The 19,841-nt window shown below is 38.7% G+C and overlaps 1 protein-coding gene and 1 non-coding gene across 4 annotated transcripts in view; one reads left to right on the top strand and one right to left on the bottom strand.

Moving 5' to 3' along the window:
• Positions 1-19,841, bottom strand: part of CMSS1 (cms1 ribosomal small subunit homolog) — a 254,657-nt gene that overhangs the window by 40,650 nt on the left and 194,166 nt on the right. The window lies entirely within an intron of this gene.
• LOC149319806 (U11 spliceosomal RNA) lies at positions 11,730-11,881 on the top strand. The gene has a single exon (XR_016280330.1). It is a non-coding gene; the product is annotated as a U11 spliceosomal RNA (small nuclear RNA).

Raw genomic sequence — 19,841 nt, 5'->3', positions numbered from 1 at the left:
GCAACCTCCTACCATGCAGGAACACAGAATCAAAGCACCCCTGACAGATGGTTACCTGTTTAACCTGTTCATATCCAAAGAAGGAGACTCCACCATACTCCAAGGGAGTGTGTTCCACTGTCAAACAGCTCTCACTGTCAGGACGTTCTTCCTAAAGTTGAAGTGAAATCTCTTTTCCTATAGTTTGAATCCATTACTCTGGCTCCTATTCTCTGGAGCAGCAGCAAACAAGCTTGCTCTGTCCTCAGTATGACATCCCTTCAAATATTTAAATAGGGCTATTGTATCACTTCTTAACCTTCTCTTCTTCAGGCTAAACACACTAAGCTCCCTAGGTCTTTCCTCATAGGGCACGGTTTCCAGACCCTTCATTATTGCCCTCCTCTGCAAATGCCCTCCTCTGGACATGATCTCACAGGAGGCTATCAGTTGTCAGAACATACAGTGCCTCTACATCAATAAAACATGTCATAAGGATAACAATTACATGGCTATGTTTTTTTCTTCACTGAGAACCTATATTGAGAATGACAACATGCTATCAAGACAATCTCAATTTGGAGCCAAAAGATGCTTTTAACTTGTAATTACATGAAGCAATTATACCCAAGGGGAATCACTCCACCTACTCTTACCAGCAAAATACGTCCATTAAAATGCCATACCTGCATTCCTTTTTTAAAGGACAAATTATCCACTAACTGCAGTATATAGATCAATGTAACATTCTTTTTGTTAGTGGGTCTAAGTACCTAATCTTTTTTTTACAACATATACCTATAATTTATCATTCCTCTAGCAGTCACAATACACTGAAATTCTCCCCAGTCCATTCATACTGTTAATATTGCAATGAACAAGCATACTGTTACACGATATGCTTGAAATATTAAAAATAAACAAACCAACAAACAAAATATTTACTATTAAATGTGGCACATGGACATTGGCATAGGAAAGGATTGTTCTCATAGTAAACAACTTAGCAGCAAACTCTACCCAATCCTCTTTTTCTTAGAATAGTTATATGTATGGATATCAGCTGTGAAAACAGAATCCATGCTGAAAGTGTGTGTAACCTAAATCCTTCCGAGAGACTAGAATAGTTTTAGATTCTGGATACAGTTCTGTTACAGGAAGGCATCTTAGAATTCCAGCTATCTATAAGCAAATACCTACTCAAATTCCTATTATGTATCTTCCTTTCTCCTTTTTTCTCTGACTTATCTTGTACAATAGCTTGCATTCAGCTCAATGACAGACCAAATGTTGTGCAAGATACACACATGCACCCTACACAGCAATATGTAAAGTTTTAATAGCAAGAGCCTGGAGACACTGCCTTGAATGGTAATGTTAGTCCTAACCAGAGTAGAAAAATTGAATCCATATGATTTGTCCATGTAAATTTTACCCACTATTTAACAGTTGATTTCAGGGTTTACTCTAGTTGGGACTAACCAACAAGATTCAGGCCAGTTAACAGTGATACTTCTTAAACTTACTCTGGTAGAGTCAGAGTAAGCAAACTGTGAGCAAATGAAGTATATATTTGCATATGTGATCAATGAAAGACCCTATGCATGTTCATTTTACTATGCATAAACTATCCTCACCACTAAATTGATTAGGGTTGCTTCTAGCTGCGTGCCTGCCTTTGCTCAGTGCCAATGTTTCCATTTTTGTTGTTTGCAGAACTGTAAAATATGCACAACACGACAAGCCAGGAACCCTGATTTGTTATGAAGGAACAGTATGCTGGTGCATTCTGCATAATTTCTCTTGCTTGCAGTGGACATGACTAGGACTTCATTCTGCAATTGGTTTATTCTCTCTTTGCGTAAAGAACAACTCCCCTTCTCTGGTTTGGTCTCTCTCCCAGCAAACCAAAGAACAAACCCCTGGATTCCCCCCACCCCTGGTTTGTTGAGAAGGAACAAACCAGAATAGGGAAGCTACTTGCTGCAAGATGGCAAAATAAACTAAGTTTAGAGTGAAGCTCCCTAGCTTGTTTAGCCATTCTTACTGCAAGCAGGGCAGAATGAACCAGGTGTGCCAATATGCTTCTTATTCATTACAATCAGGTTTCCTCTGAATTCGTGGCTCATCAGGCCATACAAAATATACTATATCCTATCCATACAGTGGCCAGATCATGAAAAGTATACTCTTGAGTTCTACATACTTCTTCCACTGTTCTCAAGTGGTCTTGTCCCAAACACACCAGGAGCCCATTCACATTATGTAATTATAGCGCTATTATTCCACTAACTGCCATGGTTCCATCTGATGGAATCCTGGGACTGAAAGTCTGCTGAGGCATTAGGGAGTTCTGGTTGAAAATTCAAGATACCCCTCCCTGACTTGTAATTCCTAGGATTCCATAGGATGGAACCACAGCAAGTGGATAATAGTGCTATAATTCTGTAGGGTGAACGATGCCTGTTGCTATGACCATGAATGCCAATACTCATCAGATGGAACCATGGCAGTTTAAGTGGAATAATAGTGCTATAATTGTGTAATGTGAAATGTATCTTCCATACATCTGTGCATGTCCCTTTAAACATGTTTTATAGAATTGTGGGATTTCAGAATCCTGGAGTGCATTATTTTGAAGAGTGCTTGATCTCTTGCCTCAGTTTACACAGATCCATTTAGGCCTGTACAATATTTTAGGCCTGTACAATATCTTAAAATAAATAAATAAATAAATAAATAAATAAATAAATAGTTCCAGCCATTTCTGTTTTCTCTCTTATTTACCCCAATCTTGGCAGAACTATACAGATGTCATGTCTTGGCCCACTTTCTCATTTCCATCTGAGGATGACATTCCTGTTCATTAGAAGGCCTAACTCTGATTATCTTATTCAATCAGATGGGAGCAGAAGACTTCATGGTAGAAGTAAAGAGCGGAGTGAGGGAAGGCGGGACGAGAATCACTGGCAATGTCAAAACTATATTTAGCAAAGGGGAAAAGAGCAATGGAACATCCCACCTTTTAAGACTTATATTTCTGACTTGAGTCTTTCCTGACTATCCCCTTAAGAGAACAAAACAGGGGAAAGGGATAGAAAACATGGGGTGATGATTAGGAATGGAGACATCATAAGGCTGGCTTGTGAAAGAACCATAATGAATTGCACATAATATGTATGAGAAGGTCAAGCTGGAAGCAGTCTAGGAGAGCCTGGGAATGAAGGAATTCTGCATAGGCAATTGGCCTGAATGTGCATTTTCCATTCTGAGAGAGACTCAATTATTACATGATAATTAAATTTTAAGTAGTACTCTGCTTACAATGTTTGATTAATGCTTACTCTGTGATAACACAGACAGGATTGAGACTCACCACTGTCTTATTACATGTTGAATATTACTAAGTATTTTGCTGGAAAATGAACACTTGGAATGACATCAATGCAGGTGACAGATTAAACTTGATGTTACAATTATGAGAATCCAGTTTCCTTTAAAACATTCTTAGCTATACACATACACACATATGCAAAGCTTTTAAGCCACATCCCACAGACCTTGGTATTTACATGCACAATGGCCCACATTCTAAAAGTAAGAAGCAATTACAACATGCAATTACAAGCCAGTCAAAGACTCCAAGGAGATTGTTATCAGCTAGTAGTTAATTATGAAGGGGACATATGGAACTAATTTAGCCTAATTTTCATTTTCAGACAGGCCAGCTCAGCTAGAACTATAAAGACTTTGCCTAGGGTAACTGTGTGTAATTATATCACACTCCTACACCAAGCTCTTCAACCCTTTGCTCATGTCATGTTGGCTGGTGCAGCTTTAACCATGCATGTGGCATGCTGTTGACTTCAGCAGTTTGACTCCTGTATGAGATAGAGAATTCAATTATTATGGGAACAGAAGATTGCTCCATAACAAGACTCTGTCATAGGGGGCATTCCCAAGAGAAAAATCACATTACATTAATGATGTTGGCCAAGTTAAGCAAGAGCTTTTGACAGTGCCAGAATTATTTCATGATGGTCTTATGTCAAAATCCTGAGAAAGTCAAAAAGTAAGGGAGGCAGTAAGAAATGTGTTAGTAGAGGTATCCATCCTATACAATAAAATCCAATTAATTAAACCTAAAGCTGTTGTGAATATTAAATACATTGTTTAGGGCTCTTTGTCAAAACTCTTAACAGGCAAGGACATAGATGCTTTTTTAATAGTGTTTTTAAATGTTGTTAATACAGTTCTCCTTCTGTTTTAAAAGGATGGAAAACATGGGATTCTCCAAATACTGGTGGACTGCAAGTCCCAGCAATCCTCAATGTTCACTTATGCTGGCTAGGGTTGATGAGAGTTGCATCCTCATAACCTGTGGACAGCTACACTTTTTTCCACCCCAGTTTTAATACCGGTATTAGCTAGACACACCTCTCTCTCAAAAGCAACTTGCTTTCTTTCAAAGCAAACACAATTATTTCCTTTTGGTACATTTCTATTCTACCCTTTTGCCAAACTGCTTAGGTTGGTGTAAATGGCAGACATACTGTTTTAGTCCTACAAAAACCCTATGTGGTAGGAAAGGCTGAAAGAAAGTGACTAGTCAAGGCATCTTAGAGGGGTTCACGACAGAGTTATGATCTATACCTCTTCTTTCAGATCTACTTTCAGCACCGTACCAACCACACTATGCTGCTTCTTTGTTGACAAGTAAATGTGTCATATGCTGCAAGAATCTCTTTTTAGAACCAGAAACAATCTATCACATTATGAATCAATCCATCTATACATGATTTTAATTAGTACACTTAATTCATTCTTTCATCTCTTAGATAATAATATGACAGATCTTCAGCTTGCTCTTGTATAATCAGTTCAGGGGAGGTCACTGAGTTGGCAATAACAAACTAGTTCAGAGCCAGCCCAGAGCAGAGAACAAGAGACTTGCTGACTCTTTGCTACCATAAGAGCCCCTTCAAAGGCTCTTATAGCAAGCTATGTTGTTATTAGGAACAGCCATTCTCCCCAGCCTTATATGACACTATATTTACTACAAAATGACCTTAAACACTGTTATTATGCCACCAGTCAAAAAACTGTAGAGTGCAAAATCTAAACTTGCATCTGTCCAAGATGAACAAGTAGATTGCCAGTTAAATACTTTTGAAGTTTGTATCAATTTGCCTAACAACAGTCCTCCTGGAATAAGACCTGCCAATTAATTTAATAATAATTAATAATAATTTGTTTTATTTATATACCGCTATTCCAAAGATCATAGCGGTGAACAGCAAGTAAGCTAATTAGCAAGTAATTTGCCCCCAACAATATGGGTACTCATTTTAGCGACCTCGGAAGGATGCAAGCCTGAGTCAAGCTTGGGCCCTTTTGCTGGTCTTGAACTCGCAACCTTGTGGTTTCGAGTGAATGGCTGCAGTACAGGCATTTAACCACTGCGCCACAAGATTTTTATTGATTACATAGCTCCCTTTTAACAGATTTTTCCATCAGTCACCTGGCTTATAAAATACCAAAGAGAGAGCCATGCAGGTTTGTCACCATTAAAAAAATGTACTATGGCATTTAAAGGAATATCTTATCTGGGGTAGCCGTGTTGACCACGGAGAAAAGTACAATAACATCCGAAAAAATGTAAGAATCTCTTCCACCTTAGAACATTTGCTGAAATCCAACTGTGTTGATGACACTTTGACTATAAGCAACAGTCACAAATGCACTCTCCACCTGTCCTGAGAGTGAGCACATTTTCTATTTTAGCAACATACCTTTGCCCTTCTCTGAGTCTGGCCAAAGACTCGGGAATCTCATAGGACTTTCTTGAGCTCCTGTGATATATTTGTTGAGTCTTAAAACAGTTTAGTCTTTGCCTTCCTCATGCTAACATTGACAGGGCCTGAGATTCTCAGCTACAAGAAAACTGGCATATTTTTCAAAGTGTGTATGTATAATGTAAAAATTTGTATTTTACCATCAAAGCCATTTTGCTAACTACTGTCCCTCCTGGGTACTTATTTACATTCTTGTAAAGATGCAAAAATGGGGAACAATGTGGGAACATGATGGGGCCGATAACTGTTAAATATTGTTAACAATTGGCCTGGGTACATGATCCTAACACTAGAGTTCAAGTGAAGATAATAGGATGGCTTCTTTAGCCAATTATTTTGTTACATTGGGCATGAAGAGTAATTATACTGTTTAAATGTTTAAAAATTAATCTCTTTTTGCATCATTTCATAATAAAATCTTTGTGACAAAACACAAATGGACTTTGGCCAGCTAGTCAACTGCCCTGATTACTGTGTAAAGATACTGAAGACCTAGATGTGTGGTACTACAATCCCAATTGTTCCAAGGTAGCATGGTCAATGGCCTCATGATAGGAATTATAGTCCAAACAAATGAAAAAAATTTCCAGATCACATGTGAATGACTGTATTCTAATGCATTTCTGAGTGCTGGCATCGAAGCAAGAATTCTACTATTTAAGAAAGAAGGAAGAACTGAAACTCAAGATTTTTTTTCAGAATAGGCCTGACCTCATAACATTATTCTCCACAGTTCAACATCAGGATATCATCAAGTTCCTGGAAACATGGGTGAACATGAGACTGAGGTTTTACCGTCCATCAGCAGGAAATAAACATTTTTAGAAGCAAATTAATGTGTAAGGAATGCGCTCTGATTGTATCAGTACAACAGAAATCAAGACATTTAAGAACAGAAAGGCCAGCACTGAATTGTTGCTGCCTATGCTGAACTATGTGATAAGCATCTAGTATTAACACAGAGTGGAAATGTAGCCAATCCAGAGATTCCTTGCAAATCCCTATGCAACTTTCTTTTTATTTTCCAAGTTAAGCAATTTTATTTGTATGTGGGCAGGGGGACTGAACAAACAAAAGGTTCCTAGGATGACAAAGTTCTGAATCACATGTCAAATTATTTGCATTTTGCAGCAACTAGATGGGGTTGAGGGTAGTGTTGCGAAAACTTACAGAGATGCTTATATCATTGACAGAGAAATGTTTTCCCCAAACAGACAGATATCCAATGTTACTACATCAAACTTAACTTTGCCTCTAGGTCTGTATCAATTAAGATGTTATATTATACTAACAACACAGACTCAAGGCTGCTAACTGGGATGGGTTATAAGCAACATGGAAAATGCATGGCCCTTCAGATGTTGAAGTTCAGTTCCTATCAGCCCTAGTAGTACAGCAAATAGCAAGCAACAATCTAGAAGCCCACATTTCCCCATTCCTGCTATGCCGTATCACTGCACATTCTGGGCATTAGAGCATATATCATGCTAGTGGTTAAGGAACTATACTGGCCATCAATATGTTTGCAGGCACAGGTTGGGGACGTTAAAGATTTTAATGGCTTGGCAGGAGATGCTTCATACTCCCATATGAAACAGCTTGATGATACTTGGGATCTTCTGTTCTAAATACCCACAACTTCTGAATAAGGAAGTTATTGCTACAGATTGAGTAGGAATCAATGGGAGGGGACTTTGCAGGAGAAAAATCAGAGCCCGGGGGGGGGGGGGGAATACTCTCTCTTGCCCACAGATTCTCACCTGGCTGAGTGGCCAAGTGTCCTATTTTATAGAAAATACTTCTCTATCTTTCTGGGAGGGCTATTCCAGAAAGAAGAGTTAGAAGGATGGGTTCCTGAAGTGCACACATCAACAACTCCTGAACAGCAGCTGATCAGGCCACCAGACAGTAACCAAATCATAGGCAGTGTTCCCGAATTCATTTGTGCTTCGCTCTATTTTGTGATTGCAGGTAGAACCATATACATCTACTATAAGTTGTACAGTCGGCCCTCCTTATAGGTGGGCTTGCCTTCTGTGGCTTTGAGCTTCCACGGAAGGCAAGCCCAGGCAGAAATAATGGAGCGTGTACTTGCTCTTTTCCCCATATGCTCTTTTCCTCATATGTGTGTGTGTGTGGGGGGGGTCCGGAATGGATCCCCCGCGTATGGGGAGGGCAGAAAGTATTAGAAGATTAAGGTCAATGTGACACATAAAACACAACTTAGAAACAATGGCTTAAATCTAAAAATGTGGTGGGATGAGGTTAGTTATATATCCAAAATTTTTAGAAATGTTAAAGCTCTTGTGAAAAAAATGACACATACCCCTTTTGTTTTGTTTTTTTTGGGGGGAACTTTTCAGATTTTTTTTTTTTAAAAAAAACACATTTGTCCTCTTTACAGATTGAATGTCACCGTCCCACCTAAATAACATAAAATGCATTATGTATTACTTGGCTTGGCATAAAAGTGACATGTTTGATAAGTTAAAAATACTTTTATTTCCAGGAGAGAATTACAAATTGTCTTTGCTAATCTAATTTTTGCTGTTTTTGTTTCAAATGGAACTACAAAGTTCAGAACTATAAGGGACCTCTTTGTGCTAGATTATGAATAATAATAATATCAACAACAACAACAGACAAAGCATTCAACATTAGTAAAACAAAACAAAAATTGTCTCTTGTAGTGATCCATAGTGCCAAGCAGACATAAATCTCCCATTACCATAAAAAAAAACTTGATAGAAGGATATACCTAGACCAGAAACTGCAATAATGAGAGATGTTGTACATATCCATACATAAACATTTACCTGCTGCATAGCTTTTAAAAACAAATATATATGGAACTTTTTGTCTGGGAAAAAATATTCTTCATTCTAAAAAAGAATATCCCATTACCCATTTTGTTCAGTTTCTCTGGGGAAAAATGCTTTAGGAAAAACCGGGAGAACCTCTTTTTTCCTAATTTTTCCATTTCCCCTTCTATGCCTCCACATTTTCAATAAGGTATTCTAGGTGTTCACCAATCAAGGGGCTGATCTCCCAACACCACTGCAACTTGTGATGCACTCCCCAAACATCCTTCAGAGAGGTGGGAATCACCCCTCCAATATATTTCTCACTACATTGAGAAGTGGAGGAGGAGAAAGTTCTCCTGCTGCACAGTCAGTACAATGTTGGAATTAGGCCACTATATTTGGGACACAATTCAGATCTCCAGGCAAGTGATGACAGATGAGACGTAACTGAATCCAGTCATGGTATCAACATAGAACACAAACTTGTAAGAGCAGAATAATGCCCTTAAAAAAAAACCCACCTCCTTTTAAAATTCTATTCACTGTGCTTAGTAGCCCAAGCACAGTTTTAAAACAGGGTTTCAATTGTTTTATAACATGATAATGTCCCCTGTACTATTTTAAAATTGGTTACTGGCCGAACCCAAAGGGTGCTCAACAATGGCTTCTTTTCATCCTGGAGAGAAGTGACCAGTGGGGTCCCACAGGGTTTTGTCCTGGGCTCCAGTGCTATTCAACATTTTTATCTATGACTTGGATGACAGAATTGGGGGCATACTTATCAAATTTTCAGATGACACCAAACTAGGAGGAGTAGCTAATACCCCAGAGAGCAGGATCAAAATTCAAAATGACCTTCTAATGATTAGAAAGCTGGGCCAAAGGTAACAAAATGAATTTCAACACAGAGAAATGTAAGGTACTGCACAGGGCAGAGAAATGAAATGCACAGATATAGGACGGGTGACACCTGGCTGAATGAGACTACATGTGAAAGGGATCTGGGTGTCCAAGTAGACCACAAGTTGAACATGAGTCTACAATGCAATGCGGCAGCTAAAAAGGCCAATGGAATTTTAGGCTGCATCAATAGAAGTATAGTGTCTAGATCAAGGGAAGTAATAGTGCCACTCTATTCTGCTCTGGTCAGGCCCCACCTGGAATATTGTGTAGTTCTGGGCATCACAATTTAAAAAGGATGTTGAGAAACTGGAGCGTGTCCAAAGGAGGGTGACTAAAATGGTGAAGGGTCTGGAAACCATGTCCTATGAGGAACGACTTAGGGAGCTGGGGATGTTTAGCCTGGAGAAGAGAAGGTTAACAGGTGATATGATAGCACTGTTTAAATATTGAAGGGATGTCATATTGAGGAGGGAGCTAGCTTGTTTTCTGCTGCTCCAGAGACTAGGACCCGGAGCAATGGATGCAAGCTCCAGTAAAAGAGATTCCACCTCAATATTAGGAGGAACTTCCTAACACTAAGGGCTGTTCGACAGTGGAACACACTCCCCCAGAGTGTAGTGGAGTCTCCTTCCTTAGAGGTCTTTAAGGCTGGATAGCCATCTGTCAGGGATTGAGATTTCCTGAATGGCTGGGGGTTGCACTGTGATGGCCCTTGCTGTCTCTTCCAACTCTACGATTCTATGAAAAGTCCCTTCCCTCTCTACAAAAATGTTCCCAGATTTTTAATGAGTTCAGATTTACCCATTTCTTCTTGTGTGTATACCTGAAGTGACCTGAAGCAGCTTTTTCCTGGGCCCTTGGTTTCATTGATTCAGTGCATGTACTCTAACTGGGAGTTACTTCCAGATTTAGGCTGGAGAATATAAACTGCAAAGTCCCTTTATCCATTCTTGTTTTGCTCAACCTAAATGACCATAGAGGATTTAGCAAGTAATGGTTCTCTCATCTTCCTACCCACAATGTGGGAACAACAAAATTGGCCAGCCTTAAAAGAAGGTTGCAAGACTCACTGTGATAATGTATGTAAAACATTTCAAATTCTTGAAACAGGCTAAGTAAATGCTAAGTATGATTATGATTGCAAGTAAAACAAATTAGATGATTGCCATTGATCTAAATTACATATGACTATACAAAATAAGCAACAAATTAAGAGAAAACCCTGGTGAGAGGGATGCTATGAAATGAGAGTATTTTGTGTCCTGCACCAATTGTTTTATTGAGCCACTCAACAGATACTAAAACATCAAATACATTCCTGCTTGCAGCCCTTAAGTAACAGATGCAATTATTTGATCAAATTTCTCCCTTGCTGTAGAACTGCAGTAACATTTGATTATATCCTAGTGCATTAAAAGTGATGGCATAGTCTAGGAATTCAACTGAAATTGAACAGATCTGGGTACATTTCCCATCAAACCTGTAAAGTAAACCTTTGGTCATGTTAATGGTTACTCTTGGACTCCTGACAACAACTTTAGGCAGATATGAATACAAGCCATATGCAGTCTATCAAATTTAGCAACTCAAAGAGAAAATACACACACTGATTCTCTGTCACCATGGCTAAATATGACGATGAGAAGGGCACAGGGACCATCAAAAAGATAATGACTGAGGCACAGTTACTGTTATGTACCAAGCACTTGATCTGTATGTTTTATTGCTGGACTGCAACAAAAGAAAACAAAACTAAAAAGCAATAGTTGTCACAGCTACAACTTATTTTAGGAGGTGAACATACTTGTTTTGCTATCATAGGAAGTTTAGATGACGGAATATTGTTTGGTACCATATGAATTTTGTAGGTTATTCATTGCTGGCCAGCAAAATGGAAAAAAACAGTCTTTTCCAGGCCTAGTGCCTTTTAGCCTTTGGACCAAGACTCCGAACAGCTACATCCAGCAGTCTAAACATCTGAAGTTGCTGTTGCCCAGCATGTCATACAATAATTTGCATATTGGGTTGAGAAGGAGAAATGCAGTTTTCTGTCTGCCACAATGCTATGAGGGTTCTTAGAGCAGACAAGTCACATTCCAGACCATGCACTTGTCACCATGGGCCACTCAATTTGAGCTGCACAGATGTCACAGATGGCTTGGTAAAGTATCTGCAAATATGAATGCTTAAAATGTGCATCTAATGTGTGCAGCACATGAAGAGGGATAGCTGCATTCTGCTGTAGCTTTACCTTTTTTTGTGTGGAATTGCTATAAAAAGATTTCAGAAGCAACATTCCTGTACCTGGAATATCTGGTTATCATTTGTTGTGGCTCCCCAATTACTTATTAGTTAAATATAGATTGGAAGGTTAATTTTTCTGTTATGCTCTTGCTCTCCTATAGTTTCATTTTCATTGTTTTACCATGTTTCTCTTTGAGTGTTTTTGCTCATAAATTGCTTTTCGGGCTTTTTATTTTCTGTGTAGCTTCGGAGCCTAAATACATTAAAGGCAGAATGCATCTAATCTCGGAGGCTAAGCAGGGTCAGTATTGGATGGGAAGCCACCAATGAGTACCAGGTACTCTAGGCTATATATTTCAGAGGAAGCAACTGACAAAAGCACCTCTGAGGATTCTTTGCTTAAGAAAAGCTTATGAAATTCATGGGTTGACAGGTGGCTGAAGGCAGACAGACATACATGCACACACCAAAATATGTGAACAGTTTGTGGATGTTGGCGCTATGTCCTCCATTTCTCCCTCTCATGCATTCAGTATCTCCTCTCGGTCCTTCCCTGGACAAGATCAAAGAATCCCTGCTCAACCACAGAAACCCACTGGGTGACCTTGGGCTAGTCACACTATTTCTGTGTGAATTCTGCAATAAAATGTGACATTGTGGGACTAATATGCTCTGTTCATTAGGTTGAGAGTTAAATAACTTTCAAATATTGTTGCAGTTGTAAGACTAACTGGTTTTTACTTCTGCATGAGCTTTCATGACTATAAACTCACTTCTTCAGATGCAGTACACAGTGATATTAAACCTCAGGTTATTAAGTATATTGATACAGTTGTGGGAGTGGGACAAAATGCAACAGGATTCAGAAAGATGCAAATTACGTCCCTTGCCCTGAATTTTCAAAGGGCTTGGGGAGGAGATACAGGTCTTTCAGATATTTACAATGAGAAAAGGATCCATTTATTTTATACTAATATGCAAAGTTCAATACAAACTACCCTAAACCAAAAATTTTCTAAAAACTAAGGAAGAAAACATTCATTTTCTAATCTATACTAAGATACTGATACATTGCCAGTAGCAAAGTGAATAAAACAAGGCAGAAACCTACTGATTATTCTCATGTGTAACCACAATGACATTACATTAAGGTTATTTAAGACTTGCGGGATATGCTTTTTACTCGATAAAGCATACTTCATTGACAACTGTCCGAAAAATCTGTTCCAGAAAATGGAGCGCACATTTTACAATCCCTCAAATGATTTATTGTCAGGCTTTCCATGTCCTGTAAAATAATCAGAGTCCTTTATCATTTACAGAAAATTGGCACCTGTGTCCTGGCAAAATATTTTTACATTTGCTTTTTAGAACACGAAAATGTCACAAGACCTGTTAGTATGCTGGAAGAACAAGAACAGTTGCCATTTACAGGAAAACACACACATATACTCCACCGCCCAATAATTTAATAAGAATAGAAGAATGCAGTACTTTGGTAAACCATGCCATCAATAGAATAATTTTTTAAAAAAATGTAAACACTTTCTCCAGTTGATTGTCTGGGTGAAATTGCTAGTTCTCTCAGGTGAGCAGCCTAATGGATAGCTAAACTATCTCAGATATTTCTTTATGATGGCCAAAAGCAAAGCCAGGGAAGTTACTCTTTTGGATGCAAAATCCCAGAAATCCAGTCTGCATGACCAGTGTCCATTGAGATTCTGGGAGTTGTAACTCAAAAAATTATATTTCACAGCTTTGATTATATGACATATAAATTGATATGATTTTTTTAAAAAAAGGAGTCTAATTTGAGTAATTCTCACTTGGTAGAACAAAACTGGATTGATTGATTTTGATTGATTAATTAATTAATTAAATGGTTAGCTTCACATCCCACATTTCTCTCAGCACAGGATCCAAGGCACCTCACAACAAATTAAACCAAATTACTGCTAAAAAGCCCAAAACAAACACAGAAGTTATGCTTATTTAATAGTTTTTAAACTTTTAATATGTTTAAAATGTAATAAATATAAAATCACTGCTCCTTCCATTAAACGTTCTTTTACCTCATTAGTGTTAAAGGCCAAAGGCCTGCCTAAAAGCATTCCATGCTAGTGGAAAGAGAGTGGGAAAGGGCCTCCCAGAGCCTCCTCAATGGGAGAGAATTCCACAGTCTGGGAGCCACCACTTTGGAACACCCTTTGTTCTTTAGATTTATTTTACACTGATATCCCACCATGCTCTCATGCTGGGGCTCAAGCAAAATGTTAGAAAACACTAAATCCAACACTTCTCATCCTGAGTGCTTTTGTGGCCTTTGCATTTTACCAAGCCTCTTACAGAATCTTCTCACTTTTTAAGTGGATAGAGGGAAGTATTTTATGATTTTGATATTTTACTAGTTCACATTTTGCTATTATCCTTACCTGCAAGCCATTCAGGGAATTTCAGAAAATTGAATAACAACAACAACAATAATAATAAAAAAATTTATTTGTATTTTCCAACCTCTCCCAATGGATTGAGGCGGGATTACAGCTGTAAAATAACCATAAAACAACATCTAATTTACATATAATTAATTTGTTTTATTTTATTCATATACCGCTATTCCAAAGATCATAGCGGTGAACAGCAAGTAAGCTAATTAGCAAGTAATTTGCCCCCAACAGTCTGGGTAATAATAATAAAACAGCAAGTCTGGGTAATAATAATAAAACAGCAAGTCGCATAAAAATTCAATTCAAGACAGTAAAAACATCATTTAAAATGCACAATTGCAATCAGAAGTGGGATTTTTCCTTGAGTTCCCTGAACTATGTCTCTCCTAAACAGATACACACATGCCCTAAGAGACATGCCCTAAACTGTCTTCTTCCCTTTTTGCACAATGCTAAGAAGCAAAAGAATCTAGCAGGTAACAATGGAGTTCAATGTAATGTCCAAAAATATGGAGTGGCCAATTCATTGTGGCAAATCCTGCCTTTGCCATGAGGATTAGGTGGCCTTAAGCAAGCCACAGTCTTTTTCTAAAACCCTCTTTCACACAAGCAATACTGGAGTGAGAGATAGCTGACATAATAGCCTACATGGTCTAATGGTTTGAGAGTTGGACTACAGCTACAGGAGACCAGGATTCAAATCTCTGCTTGGCCATGGAAACCCGCTGGATGATCTCAGACAAGTCACATTCTCTCAGTTTCAGAGAAAGGCAATGATAAATTCCCTCTGAACAAATCTTGCTAAGAAAACCCTGTGGTAAATTTGCCTTAGGTTGGAAACAGCTTGGAGGCACACAGCAGCGATAACAAATATTGACATTACTTGCAGTACTGCTGTAAGGATTACAACTATATAATTCAGATGAAGTACTGTACTTTGATTACTTGAAAGCACTTTGGAAATGCAATGTGTTTTAGTGTAGATTGCTTACATATAATAAAACCTGCTCCTTACAGAGATGTTAATACATTAAGTAATATACAAGCCTCATAATAAATGTGTCAGCAACTCATCTGAGCCCTGTAGCCAATGCTGGCATACGGCAGAGTAAACTGGCAAATTCAGAAACGTGGTCCTCAGTCCTCAGTTGAGATAACAGCAGCTGGATGTCTTCCAGGAACTGAAGAAATGCAGGAACCTCCGGGGACTCTCAGCAACCGATGCCAGGCTTCAGCTGATAAATGACCAGACAAGCCAAGTCTCCCGAAGTGCTTTATTTACAGTGCTATAATACAGATCACACACGAATACCGACTCTCCTACTACAACCCACAAAGCAATCACTGGAAGCACCTGAGTTTATATAGCCTTCAGACCATGTGGTCTCCCAAACCCAGTGACTTCCTGTGTTATATTCTAAAGTGTCCCCCTGTGCAATATAGCTAGATGTTTCATCATCCAGGTACAAGTGCACACAGGCATCAGAGTGTCCTTGAGGCTATGAGCATCAACTGTGCTTGATCAGCCTTGTCTTTCCAGTGCTGGATGCTCATGGTCAGACACACACACATCCAAGCATTTCCAAGTGTGCTGACTTTAACCCCTGACAAAATGAATACTGTAGAATAAATAAATATTAGGTAGTAGGAGTGTGGTGTAGTGGTTTGAGTGCTGGACTATGACTCTGGAGACCAGCGTTTGAATCCCCACTCAGTCATGGCAACCCACTGGGTGACTTTCAGCAAGTCACTCTCTATAAGGCTTACCGTAAGGCATGTAAGAGGAAGATATAAGAAGCAACTGAAAAGTAGCAACCCTGAAGGACATAGAACGGAGACATCAATCAATCAATCAATTCATTTATTTATTATGGTCAATATCCAGCATGAAAGCATAAACAATGACAAGTAGGTGCATGAGCAGAATTGCAAAAACAAGGGAATCATAGCACATGAGCTTCCATATAGCAGAAAAGTGGAGAAGTAATACGAAAAAACAGAGGCAGCGCAGGAGCTGTCTAAAGACCAGGACTCAATGCACTGAATCCAACTGTCATCTTTTACTTATTCAGCCTGTAGCCCCAGGCTTTGGCAACAGCAGAAAGTATATTAAACAATACTTTAAAAGTGCAACTTGGTATTTATTTTGCAGAATGTAATGAATTGGTGTTTTTTTTGCTTTGTTTTTTTTAAAGAAAGCTTATGCTGAAATGAAGCCCCAGTTTGAATGTTCACTATCAACTCTACCATCTGTGCTTCATCTGCCTCATCTCGATTAATGTGTGCCTTGGGAGTCAGGCAGAATTATCAGCGTGGTTTTAAAATGCTCTGCAAACAAGTTACCAAATTTTAAATGAAAAAAGTATGAATGAATATGTCCCAGAGCATACTACTAATGTACATCGAATTGTTGCTCCCATGGCCAATAAGTAGTTATAGCTTAGGAGTCAAGTAATTTATTGACTCTGAGGACAACTGATTGGCTAAAGCAATACAAGGGGGTCACTCCAGTATTAAGTACTGTAACGTAGACAACAGACAGCTTTCAAACTACAATAGCCTTCTCATCCAAAAAAAGCAGTATGAATGGAGAACATACTTTGCTTGACCTAGGATGCAGCAGGTTTTACATAATTCATCCAGTGAAGTTAGAAAGTAGCTTTGAGATTTGTGCAATAAGTGGAACAGCAGAAGTACTGCACACTGGGATAAAAAGTATCATGTCTGTCTGTATTCACCTGGGGTGAGGGAGAGATAATAAAACAACATTACTCACTTCTTGGAAGGATTCCTATTTTCTTTTTGAAGCACACAGCTCTCCCTCTGCACAGTGGGATATTCACTCTCCTCTAGTCAAGAGGAATGTTACAAGCGCTATCTGCAGTCATGCCATCATACTTCAGCTAATAAAAAGGAAGATAACTAGCAAATACTTTGGCTTTTATGTAACATAAAGAGAGAGAGAGAGAGACAGCAGGCGGGCAAGTGACGATAAAAATAGGCTAATCAAAAACCAAAATCAAAAAGTATGAGACAGACATGCACAGTTAGCAGGACACGGAACACCAGTGAACAGAAACTGGACCTTGATGAGAACTTTACCTACTTGGGCTCAGACTATGCAGAGGCCTGTGAAGACATATTTGTTTATTACTTGTTGAATTAATTTATATCTGTCTTCTTCCTAACAAGAGATCCAACATGGCTTGCAATTTTCTGATAAGAATATAAAATAGTAAAGACATTGCCCCACCAGGCCAGAATGTCACTGCAAAGTGGTATGTTAAAATTGTCAGAGTACACAATTCAATTGAAATGGGTAAAACAAGAGGATATTGTTTTAAAAAACTGTAAAAAGGCATCTGCAATCTAGCCTTCATGGATTTGTTCTTATTTTATGTCTTTCCTCATAAAGCTCAATTCATTAAGCTAATCTTCATTAGGAATTGACCCAGGGATTTGATCTTTCTGGACCACAAACAGAAGCATGATCCAATCCCTGTGTCAATTGCTGTTAATGCCAATACAGTTGGCCCTCCACATTTGTGGTTTTGACTTTTGTGGATTTTATTATTTGCAGATTTGACTAATCTCTAGGAACATACTAGGAATCTCTAGGTTCTCCAGCACAACTCTGCCAGAAAGTAACCACAGAGTTGCACTGGAGAACATAGTGATTACTAGAGAAAGTAATCTGGGCATTTCTAGGTCCTCCAGAGTCATTCTATGATCAATTTCAACCTCATGTTGACCACAGTTTTGCACTAGAGGACCTAGAGATTCCTAAAGTGTTTTTTTTTTTTAATTTACAGTTTTTCCACTTTCACAAGGGTCCTGCACCTCTAAACTCAGGAAATATGGAGGGCCCACTGTATACTATAGGAATCTACATTGGTTTGGTCAGATCAAGAGTTTTTGCTCTTAAAAGGACAAACTGATGTTACTCCTCCCGTTCATATTGAGAAGCTGGCTAGAGGGCCAGATTGACTGGACTGAATCTTACTGGGATCATGGGGTAGCATCCACCAGAAGGCAGCAGGCTAAGTCAGGAGTGCAATATACAGTAAGCTCTATGCCATCGCCCAGCTCTCACTTTGATAAGAATGAAATGGCTGGCAGATTCAGGAGGAGCAGGCAGAGGACTATCACTGCTGACTCCCACTGTCTGTCCCCTGAGGCAGTTCTTTACTCTGCCAACCGCTAAAGCTAGCCCTGAACTTTGATAGTACAATAGTGGCAAAAACAGAAAGAATACTACCAGATGTTCACACAGTAGCTCCACAAAGGGAGCACCTTCTTAATGCTATTGTGGTTAAAGGAAAAAAATATATTCTAGAAACATCTTGGGAGAGCCAATAAATAAAATGGTATCTAATCAATTTTATATCCATTTTCAGTGATCAATAGTATATTTATCTATATATGGAACTTCCTTCCTTTCATTTAAAGAATATATTCTCCAGAATAATCAGTGGGGGAAAAGGAGTATGTACTTAACTACTTTTCTCAGTTTCAGTTGTTACTAAATCATACTAAAAGGTATGCAGCAAAAAAATCAAAATTGTTGCCATGTCAAAGCAATATATGACAGAGAGTGAATGTAATGGCAAGTGGAAGGAATCATTTTCAAAAAGTGAAAGCAAAGCAGATTCTTCAAGAAGAATTTATTTCTGCAAGCTGTATTCCTATCATTAATTTGATTTTAAAAGTTGTAAGCCCTCTAGTGGAATTAAAGGATCCTACAATTTCAACAGCTACTCTTTAATATGTTCGGTGGGTGGTTGCTTTAGTAGAGTTTGATTTCTTCCTGATCCCACATCAGACTTCAAGAGATATCAGAATTCCAGAATGCTCTCTAATCTCTGATTCCACATGACTGAAGAATGGATATGAGTGAACAGAGTAGATTCCCCCCCACCCCTTCCCAATGAAAAATTGTTACTGGTTGTGGGTAAAGTAAACTGCCAGAGAGATTTATCTTTTTGAAAGTTGCAAATCAAGGCAGATGCTGAAATGCTTATGAATGAAGTTAAAATTATCCCACTCTACAATTTTGAAAAGTGACAGCTCTTTACAAATACAGTGTGCTCTCTCTGCTTGAAGATAACTTCTCATATCTTGGATTTAACAAATTCAGGAATTTGATAATATAAGAGTCCCCAAATCTTAAACATTAGAGGTCAGCACTCCCCTATCCCAAGAACCATGGTTGGAAGCACACTGAGAAGCACCCTTTTGATAGATCATATCTTAATAATAATAATAATAAATAAAACTTTTATTTATATACCGCCCTTCCATTGATCAGGGCGGTGAACAACATAATGAAATAATACATACATTAAAACAATTTAAAAACAATATAAAAACCCCCGGTCAGCCATCCATCTTGCCGTCAGCGGAGAGAGGGAGGCCATCTAGGACTTCACTCGGGGAATGCAGTTTGAAATAGAAGGGTTTTTAAATCCCTTCTAAACTGGGCCAGGGAGGTGGCTGAGCGGAGCTCTGTGGGCAGCGTGTTCCAAAGGGTCGGGGCAACGATGGAGTACGTCCTCCTCATTGTAGAGGAGAGTTTGGCCCCAGGGACCCTAAGTAATTGCTGCCCAGAA

This window comes from Sceloporus occidentalis, unplaced genomic scaffold (assembly GCF_023333645.1).
Source record: "Sceloporus occidentalis isolate IW3139 unplaced genomic scaffold, rSceOcc1.0.p SCAF_2, whole genome shotgun sequence".
In the NCBI taxonomy this organism is placed as follows: Eukaryota; Metazoa; Chordata; class Lepidosauria; order Squamata; family Phrynosomatidae; genus Sceloporus; species Sceloporus occidentalis.
The sequence above is the reverse complement of the archived record's forward strand: the minus strand, read 5'-3'. Positions and strand labels throughout refer to the sequence as shown.